At 48.9% G+C, this 15862-nt stretch overlaps 1 protein-coding gene across 3 annotated transcripts in view; it reads right to left on the bottom strand.

The window, feature by feature from the left end:
* Positions 1-15862, bottom strand: part of LOC119443125 (diacylglycerol kinase eta-like) — a 307015-nt gene that overhangs the window by 127843 nt on the left and 163310 nt on the right. The window lies entirely within an intron of this gene.

Genomic DNA, 15862 nt, shown 5'->3' with positions numbered 1-15862 from the left:
TACCGGCTTATATCCAGAACGCGCGCGACAAGTTAGGAGAACGTAATGTTCAGACGGCTGACAAAAGTAAAGCTCGTTAAATCCTCTCGCACAAATAACGCGAGATACGAAACGAACAAGTGGGCAAAAAGCGAGCAGTGCTTTGACTGTTATCGAAGCCGACGACTTTGAATAGGACGAAAAGTCTGCTCGTACATTCCGATTATATGTGCTATCCAACAGCAGACATCACGGAACACGTCGCGGAATGTAGTCAACCTTGGTCGCACATCAGTGAACCTAAGCGCAAGCACGGAGATTAGTGCGCAATTGGAACAAGGCGGCTGCGGGAACGTTTCGACGTCTTACGCTGATTTACTGCGAGAACACGTCGCGCTGTCTGCTCGAGCGCTTTTACAAGGAACGTGTGTTGTATAAGAGGCACTGACGGCGAGTTGAAGCGTGCGCCGTAGAAAAGTGCGGAAAGCACGCTGAAGAGTTTTATAGAATTTTCTCGAAACGCAACTTTGCGTACATAACGGTGAGTCTTGGATGGAAAGAAGGCTGAGCAATTCGGGAAGTATTCTCGATATGAAAGTGCGGGCGTACAACGCACACACACAAAAGGAAATCGAAGGAGAACCTGAAACGCCGCCAAAGGACAACACAAGCGGGGTTTGTACATTATCTGTACATATTGCCCTTGTGCCCATAAACAGAGTTTGTGTCCTCGTGCACACAAACGGGATCAACATAAACGGTGAGCTTTAATAAGTTTCGCTTTGTGTCCCTGCTGTGTAAATACACCCGCTTTTTTTTTTTTTTATGAAAGTGTGCCTTCTCTTTTAAAGCGAAGGCTTTCTTTGCGAACCTCGCCGGGTTTCGTGACGGTGGGTGCGGCGGCCTGGTTGTTGTCTTGCAGCCAATCACAGCGGAGTGCGCGCGCCGCAGTGACCCTTGCACCACCACCGGATGGAACTCGGCTCCACGGAGGCTATTTTAACTTATTTCTAAAAATGAATGAAAAAAACAAATAACAGAGATCGCACAAAACACATAGAAGAAAATGGGAGCGTTTCCTACAAAAGCCTGGGAATATAAGGAACAGGTAGACCTTATGCAGCAGGAGATAAGACGGAAAGCGGAAACTACGTAAGTGATGGAACAAGAAAATAAAGCAAGATATAGAAGAGCGTAAGCAAGCATTAAATTAAAAATTAAATTATGGGGTTTTCCGTGCCAAAACCACAATCCGATTATGAGGCACGCCGTAGTGGGGAACTCCGGAAATTTGGACCACCTGAGGTTCTTCAACGTGCACCTAAATCTAGGAACACGGCTGTTTTCGCATTTCGCCCCCATCGAAAGTGGGATTCGACCCGCGACGTAAGAGGCGTCAAGGAATCATTTCGAGAAGTCAAAAAGTTGGGACTACAAGAAGACGAGGTGCTCCTTAGGTGGAACAAATATATACCGAGAAAAGAAAATGGTGGGGAGTGAGCTCGTGCAAGTGAAAATTAAATGCACAAATGAACGTTGGGTGCATAACATTCGCAAAAAAGACAAAAGCGCACCAAAGAGATTCTGGACCATGTAATAGCACTCGGAGCTCCAACTAAAAATTCGCAAGCGGCTGTAAGGGACGTAGACGGTAACATTTTCGGAGGAGACGATGCGCTGCAGTACAGTAGACGTTATTAGGGATAACTTCGACACGAAAGAAAGCGTAGTTCAAACTCAAACATATCCAGCAACACCTGAGAGATTAAAATATAGCATAAAAAACGTTTGCTGGAAAAAAGCAGAAGAAAATGTTCCTAATAACACGGCCGCAGGACCCGATGAAATCCCAATCATCATCATCATCATCATCATCATCATCATCATCATCATCATCATCATCAGCCTATATTTTTATGTCCACTGCAGGACGAAGGCCTCTCCCTGCGATCCTAATTACCCCTGCCTTGCACTAGCTGATTCTGAGTTGCACCTGCAAATTTCCTAACTTCATCAGCTCACCTTGTTTTCTGCCGTCCTCGACTGCGCTTCCCTTCTCTTGGTATCCATTCTGTAACTTTAATGGTCCATCGGTTATCCATCTTACGCATTACAAGGCCTGCCCAGCTCCATTTGTTCCGCTTAATGTCAATTAGAATATCTGCTATCCCCGTTTGTTCTCTGATCCACACCGCTCTCTTCCTGTCTGTTAACGTTAGTCCTAAGATTTTTCGTTCCATCGCTCTTTGTGCGGTCCTTAACTTGTTCTCGAGCTTCTTTGTTAACCTCCAAGTTTCTGCCCCATATGTTAGCACCAGTAGAATACAATGATTGTACACTTTTCTTTTCAACGACAGTGGTAAGCTCCGGTCAGGATTTGGCAATGCCTGCCGTATGCACTCCAACCCAATTTTATTCTTCTGTAAATTTCTTTCTCATGATCAGGGTCCCCTGTGATTAATTGACCTAGATAAACGTACTCCTTCACAGACTCTAGAGGCTGAGTGGCGATCCTGAATTCTTGTTCCCTTGCCAGGCTATTGAACATTATATTTGTCTTCTGCATATTAATTTTCAACCCAATTCTTACACTTTCTCGATTAAGGTCCTCAATCATTTGCTGTAATTCGTCTCCATTGTTGCTGAATAGGACAATGTCATCTGCAAACCGAAGGTTGCTGAGATATTCGCAGTTGATCCTCACACCTAAGCCTTCCCAGGCTAAGAGCTTGAATATTTCTTCTAAGCATGCAGTGAATAGCATTGGAGAGATTGTGTCTCCTAGCCTGACCCCTTTCTTGATAGGTAACTTTCTACTTTTCTTGTAGAGAACCAAGGTAGCTGTAGAATCCTTGTAGATATTTGCTAAGATATTCAGGTATGCCTGCTGTACTCCTTGATTACGCAATGCCTCTATGACTGCTGGTACCTCTACTGAATCAAATGCCTCATGACTCCCTCATGACTCCAAAATCCCAATACAGCTAATTAAACACTTGGGTCCAAAGAGCAAGACACTGCTGACTAATGCCATACAGCAAGTTATTAAAACGAAGAAAATTTCAGTTGGATGGCATGAAAGCAAGATGAACCTCATCTACAAAAGCAAAGGTGAGAAGGATAAGAGGAGCTCGTACAGGCCAGTTACAGTAACGTCGGTGATATATAGAATGGAAATGCAAGCCATAAAACTAGAACTGTCGAAGTGGGTGGAAAAAAATTATGTACTGTGGGAACTACAGAATAGGTTCAGAGCAGGCAGACGCTTAGATGATAATATGTTTGTACTAACTCAGTGCATAAAGGTTTCAGTAGCTCATAATAGACCTTTCTGAAAGGCATTTCAAGATATTATTTATGTTAAATCCCACAATGTGAACAAATGCACTAAGACTGTTCTCAATATTGTATGTATTGTAATGAAGAAGAGTAACCTGTGCCTCAGCAGCATCACCACCGGCATGAGCTCGTGGTTGCTGTCCTTGGCCGAACGCTTGTGAGTGCTACCCGTTCGCCTGCATCCGTTGATAATAAACCTCTTAGCAGTATATTTTCGTACTGATCCCTACTGTATGTATTTTTACTCTTGTACATTCGGCAATTCAGAATGTGTTCCAATGTTTTCAGTATTTCTCTACGCTTGTCAAGACTAAGCTGTCATGTGGGGCGTAATGGTGTTTTCTCAAGCTGCTGCATGCGGCTTTTACCCTTACGCCCGCTCTCATTCTGTATTCTGTGAAAAGAGAGAAATAAAGATTATTAGTATAGTATTAAAGGAGCCGCAGTCACAAAGCTTCGCTGTATATAGTTTCCAGCCCGTTGGATCTGGTGCATTTTTTTTGCAGCAGATTGTTGCAGCTGCTCTGACCGGGCTAGATCTGGTAAAAATAAATACCCAAGTTAGTGGACGGGTTGATAGCCGTCGCCGCAGCATAATTCGTAGTGAAACGCGGAGGTTGTGGGTTCCGCTCCCACCGGTGCCAAGTTATCGTCCACTGTCATTTCCCTTTTCTTCACTATTCCCTACATTTCAATTTCGACCAGAGCGTCAGTTCGCGTTAGCGTTCGCGGTGCGAGCTGACGCGAACGGCACCAATTCCGAGGTGTGGCGACGGGCCGATCACGCTTGACAGTGAGAGTTCATTAGTCGCCGCACCTTGGTATAGCGGCCAGCCGCGGACGACCAAGCGACTTCTGGCGATCGCCCTAGTCACAGCGTACCGTAAGTGTGGTGACGTCTTTCGAGGAATGGGTCCGGCCACGGGCTAATGCGAAATAGACACTTCACTCGCTATAGGCAGCTTCGCATGTACAGGTTCTATAGTAAGCCACGCTTTAGCCCGATCTCCGTTGCCCTTATCCACGTGGACCTCGAGATGTAAGATAAATTCATTATACTTTCTTTATTTTGAACATGCGCAGAAAAATTGGAAGGTAGGCGTCTTTATAGGGCCGACTATGCCGAAATTCTTAATACACTACTCAGGCAAGAATAATGAAGAATAAAAAAAAAAAAACGAAGAAAAAAATTTGAACACGCCACAAGACAAGCACACAAATAGTGTATGTCGTGACAATAACAACGACAACAGCCACGACGACGAGAAGAAAAAGAAAGAAAAATGAACGCAAACTAAATTCGAGTAGCCTAAACACAAAACACTGAGAAATTATTATTCCCGTCGTTTTCTGAAAAAAAAACGCCAGCTCAGCGTGTGCAAACAATACTCCTCTCGTCAAACGTTGAAGCTTATGGGCAGATGCGGTTCTTTCCCGGAATTTCTCGAAGCGTCCTGCGTTACGAGAGAAGCGGCAGCGCGCTCCTTGGGGAACGAAGCTGCAGGTCGGCGTGTTGGCCTAGACTCCATCACACCGGCTTACAAGGCGCGTGAACAAACTGACCGTTGCGATAACGAGCAGCGAATGTGAGGGGCACTGAGGGAGACGGCTGCTGTATTTCTTGGTCTACAATGCGACTCGCAGCGAGCGGGCAAGATCCGTTTTAGTAGTAGTGGTAGTGGTAGTAATAGTAATAGTAGTAATAGTAATAGTAGTAATAGTAATAGTAATAGTAGTAATAGTAATAGTAGTAATAGTAATAGTAGTAATAGTAATAGTAGTAATAGTAATAGTAGTAATAGTAATAGTAGTAATAGTAATAGTAGTAATAGTAATAGTAATAGTAGTAATAGTAATAGTAATAGTAGTAATAGTAGTAGTAGTAGTAGTAGTAGTAGTAGTAGTAGTAGTAATAATAATAATAATAATAATAATAATAATGAAAAGGAAGCAAATCCCACGCACCGTGGGAATCGATGTTAAACAAAGCATATATTTGCTGGTGGCTGGCTACCAATCATCGTTTGGAACCACGCAAAGCGTTACCAGGTTTGTGTTAAGGCGAACAGCTGCGTGTCTGACGCGAGCGCGTGCGTAACAGAAAGACGACGGTGACGACGATCGTGCGATTCTACTCCGGCCGTTCGACGCGAGCTTACGGCATGCCGATTGTTGGATTCTTCTACATAGGCACTGGACGAGAGAGAGAAACACGAATTGTGACGTCATCAGGCTATGTGGCGGCATACATGACTATGCCACGTGGGGTATGCTAAAACAACGATGACATTTGCGCTCCGGTGATGAAACGTTAAAGCCTGTTCGACCTGGCCCGATCACAAAGCTGGTACAGCGTCGCAATATTCTACGAGCAAAGTACTGGGGAATGTGGGCCGATCCCGGAGACGGTGCAGCCGAACACATTTTGCTCAAAGAGCGAGCAGTCACCCGGAAGGAACACGACAAGCTGGCACGCGACGCCTGTGAGATAGATTCTGCGTTTCTTTTTTTCCGAAAGGATTAGATGTGGATCAGCGTGCTAGCTGCACATATTAGCGCCGAGTGCAACTCTGAGTGCCAGGGTTCCCGCACAGAAAAGTGTTGTACGTTACATTCTTCGCTGCAGCAAGCGCTACAGTTTGCTCTGCGTAACTTTTACCGAAGGTGCCAGCAAAACCCTCGTACGCACGTATGCGCGCACGAGTGTGCCAACGACAACAACAAACTGCCTGCGAACCACGCACAGCGTAATGACTGTACCACGCAGAATGCGGCAATGCCTCGCGACCGCTAAGCCGCTGTGCTCACATGCAAGCGCGCTAAAAGGAAACGAAAAGAAGCCGGCGGCCGAGAACCGACCACAGACAGCGAGCGCCATCCCCGTCGATCCCCGAGCGGCTCAGCATCAGCGCCGAGGTCTCGAGGCGGGGCGCGCTACGTTTGCCCCGAGCAAACATCTGTCTAAAAGAAAGTATACAGAGGGGTGACGGCGACGCTTCCTTCCAGCGGCCGCACACGGCAGCGACAGACTCCGCCGCGAGCTCCGCTCGAACAGCGCTCGCGGAGTTGTACGTAACGATGCATCGGGAACGTCGGGCCTCGTCGTCGTGCAGATTCTTTTTTTTTTTTTTAATTTTTTTATGCCCACGCATAAACGACCAGACGCGTGGTCAACCATGTGCGTGACACTGAATGTGACACTAATATGTGACACAGCTAAACTTCCGAGTCTGATAAAGTATATTTCGCTCACGAATCGATCTGCGTTTACTTGGAAGCAATAAGGTTGGTTATTAGAGGAGAAAATTAAAGGCAAGATTGTCTCTTCTTGAATTTCGCGTCCAGGCAGCATTACCGACATGTTAGTATGACGAAACATTATCTCAAGATATTACCGCATGTATAGGCCGTCCTTTTGTTTTCTCTTAAAGTTTCTCGGAACTCATTATGCTCGGTCTGTATAGCTTCAGCAGACAAAGCAGTCTTTGCTTTGCGGCATAAGCTGTTAAACTAAAGTAGGGGAAGACCCTGTAAAATCTTATTACGTCAAGAGGATCTAGCGCGTGAACTTGGATACATTCTCCTCGTTTTGGACCATGACTTAAAATAAGCCTACTTTTGAGTCACCTTAAAAAACATGAACACTCTTTTTTTTGCACTGCAATCTTATGGTGCGTTAAGGTGTTTTTAAGTAGTAACTGCCCCAACGGCGCTGTTAAACACGCTAAAGATGGTACTCTTTAAAGATTTCTACCGTTTAGAGATAGAAAAATAAACAATATGCTAGACTGCAATAGGTGTAATAAATAAAACGGGATTAGGTCAAAGCTGGGGATAGGTGACTGCCGTCACACTGTTTCGAATGAGATGCCGATGGAGATCATCATCACCAGTGAACATACGAGAGTGGGCGATCCGCTTGGGCTGCTGAGCACGAGGTCGCGAGATCGAATCCCGGCCACGGCGGCCGCATTTCGATGGGGGCGAAATGCGAAAACAGCCGTGTACTTAGATTTAGGTGCACGTTAAAGAACCCCAGGCGGTCCAAATTTCCGGAGTTTTCCACTACGGCGTGCCTCATAATCAAATCGTGGTTTTGGCACGTAAAACCCTACAATTTATTATATTTCGAACCACCTCATTTGGCTTTGCCAGAAACGCGCTGCGGCTCGGTACCGGAGTTCTGGCCACAACGCGCACCAATCTCCGTCGATGGTGGCTTTCGGTGCCGTCGACGCCCGATGTGGCGCACGCTGCTGCAAGAATTCGTTTCAGCGGCGAGAGATGGCTCCTCTGCAGAACGAGAGCAGCGCCACGTCGAGGGGCGCATGCAGGGATGACGCTCGAAAGCGCGTAGAAGCCTTCGCCCCCAACGCTTCGCAACAAAGCACGCACAGGAAAGAGGAGTCAGACGAGCGGTCAGTCACTGTGTTTGTACGCGAGAGACCGCGAAATGCCTGTCGTCCTTCCGTAGCAGCAAGAGCGCTGGATGACAGGGTGTCCCAGCTATCGTGCAGCACGATTTACAAAAAAGTGGAACGCCGTTACGCGTAGCAAACCTACTGCGTATTGTTTCCAGTACAGTGGAGTAGCCGCCAGTAATTTTTTTTCGTTACTGAGATTTAATTAGGTAATTGTAATTAATTATCTAACTCGAGAAGTACTGTCCTAATTATCAAAGTGTCAATGAGAAAGTTGTAGAGCGACATGAAAAACACCCGATACAGCTTTCTGTTGCTTAATACGTGCTACATAAATGTGTTTTTCCGAGTGTGAAAGAAGCCCGCGAATACACGCATAATTGCCGCATGACCGCTCGAGGCACTTTGGCACTCGAGGCATTAGGCTTAACGTTAGGCTTAACGTCAAGAAGCAGGAAGAGAGCGACGTGGATCAGATAGCAAGCGGGGATAGCCGATATTCTGATTGACATTAAGAGAAAAAAAAAAGTAGAGCTGGGCAGACCATGTAGTGCGTAGGGTGGATAACCGGTGGACCCATAAGAGTTACAGAATGGATACCAAGAGAAGGGAAGCGCGGTCGAGGACGGCAGAAAACTATAGGTGGGGTGACGAAGTTAGGAAATTCGCAGGCGCAAGTTGGAATCAGCTAGCGCAAGACAGGGGTAATTGGAGATCGCAGGGAGAGGCCTTCGTCCTGCAGTGGACATACATATAGGCTGACGATGATGATGAATACCCGGCGGCTGCGCTTTCCCGCGCCTGAACGGCGGTGGTGTCTTTCTACTGGACACCCGGTTAAAAACGCGCGCGGAGCCAAGACCCAACACGCGAGTGTTCGTTCATATATAAGGGACGCTAAGGCCACGTGTACGCGGCACGCCACTATCAGACGCGAGGGTGCTTAATCAGCGCTGCACCAAAGGGAGAGGAGATGGCAAAAGTGGGCTAAAAATAGCCGCCGGGGACCAGCCCGAGCGCTCGCAGAAATTCTTCACGAAACTCTTTCCACGGGGAGAGCGCGCGGGTTTTGCCCATTTGAACCAGCCACGCAAAGTGCGGTTCCCGTTAGTAGTGTGTGCCGGTGACGCCCCCCCGTTTTTCACGCAACTCTACAGCGTCCAGCCCTTTCTTCGCATCCAGTTTTAGGCCGCCTGCCGCGTCTCACTAGCTCCACCTGTGCTTTCTTGATTGCACCCGCCTGCTTTACGCTGTGTAGTAATTGAACTGCGCCCACACGGCGAGCACTCTTGTACTGCAGTGCTTTCTCTCTCTCTGCAACCTTCTTCCTCACTGGAAACGTGAAACGCTGTGAGAGCTACGGAGCTACCGCGTCATCTGTAGCCTTTAAAATCAGGGCCAGAGATAGAGTGAGAGAGAGAGCCTAAACTGAGATAAGGGGATGCGCGAAGAAAAGGAAAGAAAGGAGAGAGAAAATATTAAGTTACGCACGCACGCGCACACGCACACACACACACACTGTGCATTCAAAGGCGGCCGCAGAGTCAAGTCGTCTTTAAATTACGGTCTCGCAGAGCTGTGGTCGCTTCCTGTGCAGATGACCGGTCGAGTCTGTGGCCTCATATGCCGGTCTGAGCGGAGCGGACAGCACGCACTCAGCTAAAGCACTCTAATATTATTTCTTCCGTGCGCTCTCCGCAGTTCAGAAATCGCAAACGAAAGAACCGCGGCTTAGTCGCAGCGCATGGCGTTTTGATGCTGAGCGGGTAGGGTAGCGGGTTCGACTCCTGCGCGCCCTCAACAGCGCAGACGGTTCTTGATGGCTGTGAGAACGTTCGGCGAGCTTTATAAAGAACTATGCGGTGGTGGAAATTATTTGAGAGCCCACAAATATACGGCCTTCACGGTGTCGTCTACCGGACACTGGTGCCTTACGTGCCAAAACCAGGTATGATTATGAGGTATGATTAAAACACCCTCGAGTGCTCGTATAGCATGTAAGAAAAAAGTCCACTCACCGGCTGCACTGACAAGGCACCGTTAAGTCGCGAACCGTTGCGCGAGAGCAGGTTTGCGAGTTCGCTCCCCCTCTTTCCAAACATATATGCACACGACGCATGGTCGCTACAGCAGCATTTTTGTTATGGCCAGCGCAATGAAGCTGGTGGACTGCGTTTAACGGCCGGCAGCAGCACAAACGCTACGAGGAAAGCCGCAGTGGTGAACTCCGAATGCATCCTCGCGAAACTTGAGCTTAAGCGCAAGAGAGCACGTAGGCCGACAGAAGGGAACGAGGACACATCCTTGCGAATCCCGGGGTAGCCGATGAATAGCGCACGCGTCTGTGCATTCATTCATCATCGGAATGCGTCCGCCACCCGGTCGGGTATCAAGCCAGCAACCTCGCGCGCAGCAGCAGAGCAGTAGAGTTCCCGCATTTAGCGATACAGCAGCACACGTGTGCGTTGCATATACGACACACTGCAATGCGCGATAGCCTTGCAATCATAGGCAGAAAGTATCGCTGGCACGGCGCGACCATTAAATTGGCGCTAAACGCGGGACGCCGGCTGCCGCTGCGGCGGCGGTGGCGGCGGCAGCAGCAGCAAGATGCTTCGCGCAGCTTAACGATGCTGAACTATAGAATATAAACGAAGGAACGGGAAATACGGTAATGGAGCTCTGTCGGCAATGCTGCATGCCTGCACACGTGAAGCAATGCACTCAACAAAAAGAAAGAAGGCACTGAGAAGTAAGGAAAGGTAGCCCCAACGCGATTAAGAATGGCATCAGCGCGACGTGCCGCTTCCCATCAAGTGTGTACGTACACTTTTGCAGCTCATGCGTTGTGTGGATCGATGGCAACAGCGAGAGTGCATGGGCGACGAGGCGGGAGCGCTCGCATATTGACAAAACTTGTTAACCGCAGCAAACGTAATTGTGCTGCAGTTATGGTAACGAGCGCTAATGTGTCTCTCGTTGATGAATAGAAAAAAAAAAGAGCTATTGCTACGGTGTTCGCAAATAAGAAATGGCTCTCACTGCGTTCAACAAGCTGGTCGCCTTTATTATAGTTATTTTATTTCAGTTTCTTTTTTCCCCTCTGCAGGCTGCAATCACCACAGCAGCCAGAACTAATTCACCTTGGCTCGAGATTAGTACTGGCACGAGGACCTGGCGGGGCCCAAGTCCTCTGAGTGCACTCAAAGCCGCTCCATCGGCTGTCTTTCTTAAATCCTTTGGAAAAGATTGGGATGCTATATTACGCAGTTAAGAAGTCGGCTTCCCTTAGCCAAACATGCAGTCAAGTATAGTAAAGAAAAAAGAAAGCGAGTCCCCCCTAAAGTATGTAACAAAGACCGAGAAACTCAACACCAATAAATTTTCAATCCTGACACTCCGACATTTACAGCGGCACGCTGCGGCGGATACCAAGAACAAAATAGAATCAATAAAGTATATGGTTAAAAACTACGCGAATCCCTAGATCCTTAAAAAAAAAAAAAAGAATGCTCCGCGCCGACACAGACTAGTCATCTCCTCGTTAGCCGTGCTCGTGTTTAGAGCTTGCTCAACCGCACTCAGAATCACGTCGCTTGAAACAAGAGCAAGAGAAGATGAGAAGAGTAAATGCGCAGTACTGACGAAATTTAAGCGCTCAAAAGCAAGAAGTGCTCCGCAAGCGAAGTGAATAAAACTAGATAGAACCGTAGAGAGCTTCACGAAGCTTTTTAGCGTACGCACAGAGAGGGCAGGCATTTTGTTCGAGCGAGTACAAACTACACACGGCTCGCGCAGCGATGGCCTCTTCTCGCATGCCCGCATAAAATGATGAAATGACTCCAAAGGGCGGCGTTCCACGAAGGCTATGTGCGCGTTTCAAGGAGTAGAGAGACACATTGTGGCAGTGGTAAACACTCTATGTAATAAACACCGTAGGCTTATCGCCCGTAAATGTATCAAGGTTGGGAAGCACTTACATTTTACTTTGACGCTAAAGTTGGTCTCGAAATGCACCTGGAGTGATCGACAATACCGCGGCGTCTGGGCGCAATAATTAGCCGGCCTCGATATAGGTATGCGCGACGATGCATGTGACGAAATAAACACGAGTGCTGGGGGTCTATTCTGTAAGAGCCCACCTAGCGGACTGTCCACTTCGGCTGTCGCCATTGGCTGCCGCTTCACGAGCGCGAAGGAGACTGGCTTGCACCTTCGTGCTCGTGAAGCGACAGCCAATGGCGACTGGGGCGCGTCGGTTTGAATAAACCCGCGTGTTCCGAGCGATCCATTTCGGCCAGCCGAATGTAAACCGCACAGCGAGAGCATTCTATTACACAGCGTTCGAAAGCGAGCAGTAGAGTGCCCATACTATAAGTATATATATAGGCGAGCGTTTTTTGCATTAAGCCTCCATCGAAATGGCCGGGAAGTGAGCCCGCGACCTCGTGCTCAGCAGCAGAACGCCACTGCGGCACCGCGGGGGGTAAATAATAACATAAAGTCACAGGTGGGAAATGTCCTGCAGGTACTTCTCTAAGACTTCTATGAAGGATGCCGAAAATCCCGCGTATATCGCACCTGTCTCGGTCCGGCCGGACAGCTGGAACTACTCCACGGCGCGCCGCCAGCAGTCGACGCTTGCAGGTGGTTCTCCATTGCAAGAAGTGACAACGCTGCCGCCACCCGTGCTACCTGGCTATAGGACAGGCGCATTCATGCAGCGTGACGTCGCAATTTTCTGATATGCGCGACAACCCCGCGCGCTCTGCGGGAATGCAAGAACGCCGAGCGCGCTTCTGGGCCGACGGCCTCTAGCGCACCGTCCGGAATAATTCACTGCGTGAAGGCCTTCGCGTTTGTCTCCTGAAGCAGCTCGCGCGGCGCGTGCTTGACACTTACGAGCCTCGGCATCAATTGTTTAAGCAGTATGCTCACGCCGAGTGTCCGCTTTCCGGCCAGCTAGCTCCGAAGCGAGAGATTAGATGCCGACTCGCCTAAAGAGCCTTCCGCCCGTCGAGGAACAAGTCTACACCTTATTTATTTTCCGCCCGAGCAAAAATAATACCGAGGGTGTATTCCAGTTCTATAGCGAGCACCGAAGCCAGTCTACCTTGACTGCTAAGAAGGCATGTTCGAGTAATAGAACGAGCACATTTCTTCGTTTAGTTAGCCTCAAACGCGCGTGCTTCAATGTACGTACGTTGTTCGCGGGAGTTTTTCCCACGTAATTTGATACGTCATCCGTATCGATAGCAGAGCGCTAAGCGCACATGACCTGGTATAGGCCAATCATTAAAGACATCTCTTTTCCGATGACGCGAACATGTGTTTTGTCTGCTTATGGCGAAGCTCCTGGTTATCCGCCACTGCCCAGAATCAGCAGGCGAAAGATTCGGCAGCTAATGTCGCACCGAGATGGCATATAGCCCACTCGAAGGCATTCGAGGGGGCAACGGGGGACTGCGCGGTTATTCACAGCAGCAACCGACAGGGGGAGCTGCGCGATTACTTATACATCCGGACGTGGTCATTAATGCAATGCCCGTCAGATAAGGAAAACACAGGCGTCGAGGCCTTGTTTACGGACGCGGGCTGCCTTCGCGCGCTGCGACCGCCGGGGCGGTGCCCTGCCACGTCGCTCACATTTTCCTCTCGTTTGCGGGGCAGCGCGCGCTAATTTCTCGTAGTGCCCGTTCATCTACCTCTCTGGCCAACTCTGTCGTGGAACGCCGCGGCTAACTCGATACTCTCGGGACACAGGAAATCAGTCGGATTTCACGGAAACGAGAGAAAAGACGGGAACACGCATCCTATGCGCTAGTTAGCCTGGGTAACTTCAAGTGCGATCTAATGCAGCGCAATAACCTAATTAAACGAAGCAGCATAAACAGAGACAGAGATACAGCGAACACTATATAACGTATGTATACTAAGCTCGGGTGCAGCGATTATTCATGTATAGCGAAGAAATTGCACCGCATATAGTGCAGCGCGGCAAAGCCTTGGGTGCCTTATATATACAGCTCCGCTGTCTTTGACGTACGAGGTCCTCGCATAAATGTACGAATGCTTTTTCGCTGCCGCTTCAGCGTGTGTCAATAACTATCCCGTGATTTCTCTCTCCCATTCCTGCTTCTTTGTGCGCGTCTCTTGTCTGCAACCCTTTTGTTGCTCCCTAATGGGTTGCAGAAACTTGCTCTTCACAATCCCTCCCTCTCTTCCTGTTGAAGCTTTATCCCTGACCCTCGCTTCGAAATGGGTTCCGTTACACGTCATCTCCACTATTACAATCAAACTTGCAAGTTGGAATCAGCTAGCGCAAGGGGTAATCGGGGATCGCTGGGAGAGGCCTTCCCCCCGAGGACATGAAAACAGGCTGATGATGATGGCACCAAGCGCACCAGTCGGCTATATATATATATACTCGCTACTCCTCATCTCTTGAAAAATTAATGGCGTCTGCTACGGCGTTATCGGAAGCACAGGCAGGCCATGCTATCCGAGGCATATTATTAGCCTCATTGCGACTCCTTTGTCGACGCAGCCATCGCACGTAAACACCGCTGCTTTTATATAGCGCGCTCCAGTACTCGTAAACACAACAGCCGACGCAAACTGAGCCAGGAATATTCATAATTTTCGTAATTCTACGCATGCGCGATGCGAACGCTATATGCTCCAGGCCGCAGAATCCGTATACTACACGTCCGAGAGCACTCAAGCTCGTTGCAAATTATAACACCGTATCGCGAGGCCGCGACACCCGGCTCTCGCGTTACAAGCGCCCGCTTTTATGTCCGTTGCACAAAAAAAGGTCGCTTCCCTGGAGAGCATGAAAGCGCTGCGCTATACGCGAGGTATAATACCGGTACTCAGCGGAATTCTGTTTACAGCCGAGAACGAATCTCGGGTTTCTATTTTCGTACGCGGCTTAAGGGCAAGGAGAAGATGTATAGAATATATATGCATGCAGAGAGAGAGAGAGACTGTTCTCAGCGACTGCGTATACCACACAATCCTCCACGTCGATCTTTCCCTCACCCATGGTCGCCATCCTTTAAAGCTCCTTGATCCTCCGGACTTGTTCCTCAATAATGTATGACGCGGTCGATCGAGTGCGCCCTGCCCGAACAGGACGGCCGGTGCGCGGTCGCTCGCCCTCCTATAGGCGAAGGATGTACACACCGACCGGCGTAAACGAGACCCAGTGATTAATGGTAATCTCGTTTCGCGTTTCAGAATTTTTGGTTTCTTTCGAGTCGCCGTTGGCGCGGTTTCGGACAAATGCAGTCGAACGGCGCACGAGGAGGGAGGCTAAATCGGGGAAAAGGACGCGGCCGTAGAGGCGTGACGGCGCGCGCGCTTAGCCCCGCAGCCCCGCCGAGCACTGCTCCCTCGAGACGAGAGGAGAACGAACGCATAAAAAAAGGGACGCAGATTCCTTCTTGCTCCTTGTTTTCGCAAACGGCACTTCTCGTTATTCCACAGAAACGCATGAGCGCAGACGCTCCACGGAATGACGACCCCGCGATGTGGTCGAATTGAACAGACGTGGTTACACTAGCGAAATTTACGTATTTCGAAAATGTACGGACCGCATAGAGCCATTTACCTATAAATTGAACGGGGTATCCATGGGCAGCTGAACCAGCACACAGTCGATTCCCAGGCCGACTTCACGACGTCCCTGGACGGTGATCATCAAAACCTTAGCAGTCGCAGGTCGGTGACCAATTATTTGTATCGAACAAGTGCACAGTGCAATATAACTGACGGTGTCTTGGGCGGAGAACCCCGAGAAGGAAAACACAAAAGAACAGTTTCCAAAGGGAGTGAAATGTACTTGCGGTTGGCGAAGCATTCACCACTTCCTCTATCGCTCTTTACTGAAAGTAATGATAAGGCGCCGTACACAGTGCGCCCATGGCCTTGCAACGACCCGCAGTAAAAGTTCGTATACAAAGCAGACGACAACGACGGCGACGTACGTGGATGTGGATGTGGTGTGAGAAGAATGCGCGACACTTCGCGCACTAATCCGCGGCCCTTCCGGGAAAGCTAATAGGATCTACACGTTCATGAGGAAGCCCAATTCTTGTCATGATGAAGCCCATTCCTAT

Source organism: Dermacentor silvarum, chromosome 2, assembly GCF_013339745.2.
Source record: "Dermacentor silvarum isolate Dsil-2018 chromosome 2, BIME_Dsil_1.4, whole genome shotgun sequence".
NCBI lineage: Eukaryota > Metazoa > Arthropoda > Arachnida > Ixodida > Ixodidae > Dermacentor > Dermacentor silvarum.
The sequence above is the reverse complement of the archived record's forward strand: the minus strand, read 5'-3'. Positions and strand labels throughout refer to the sequence as shown.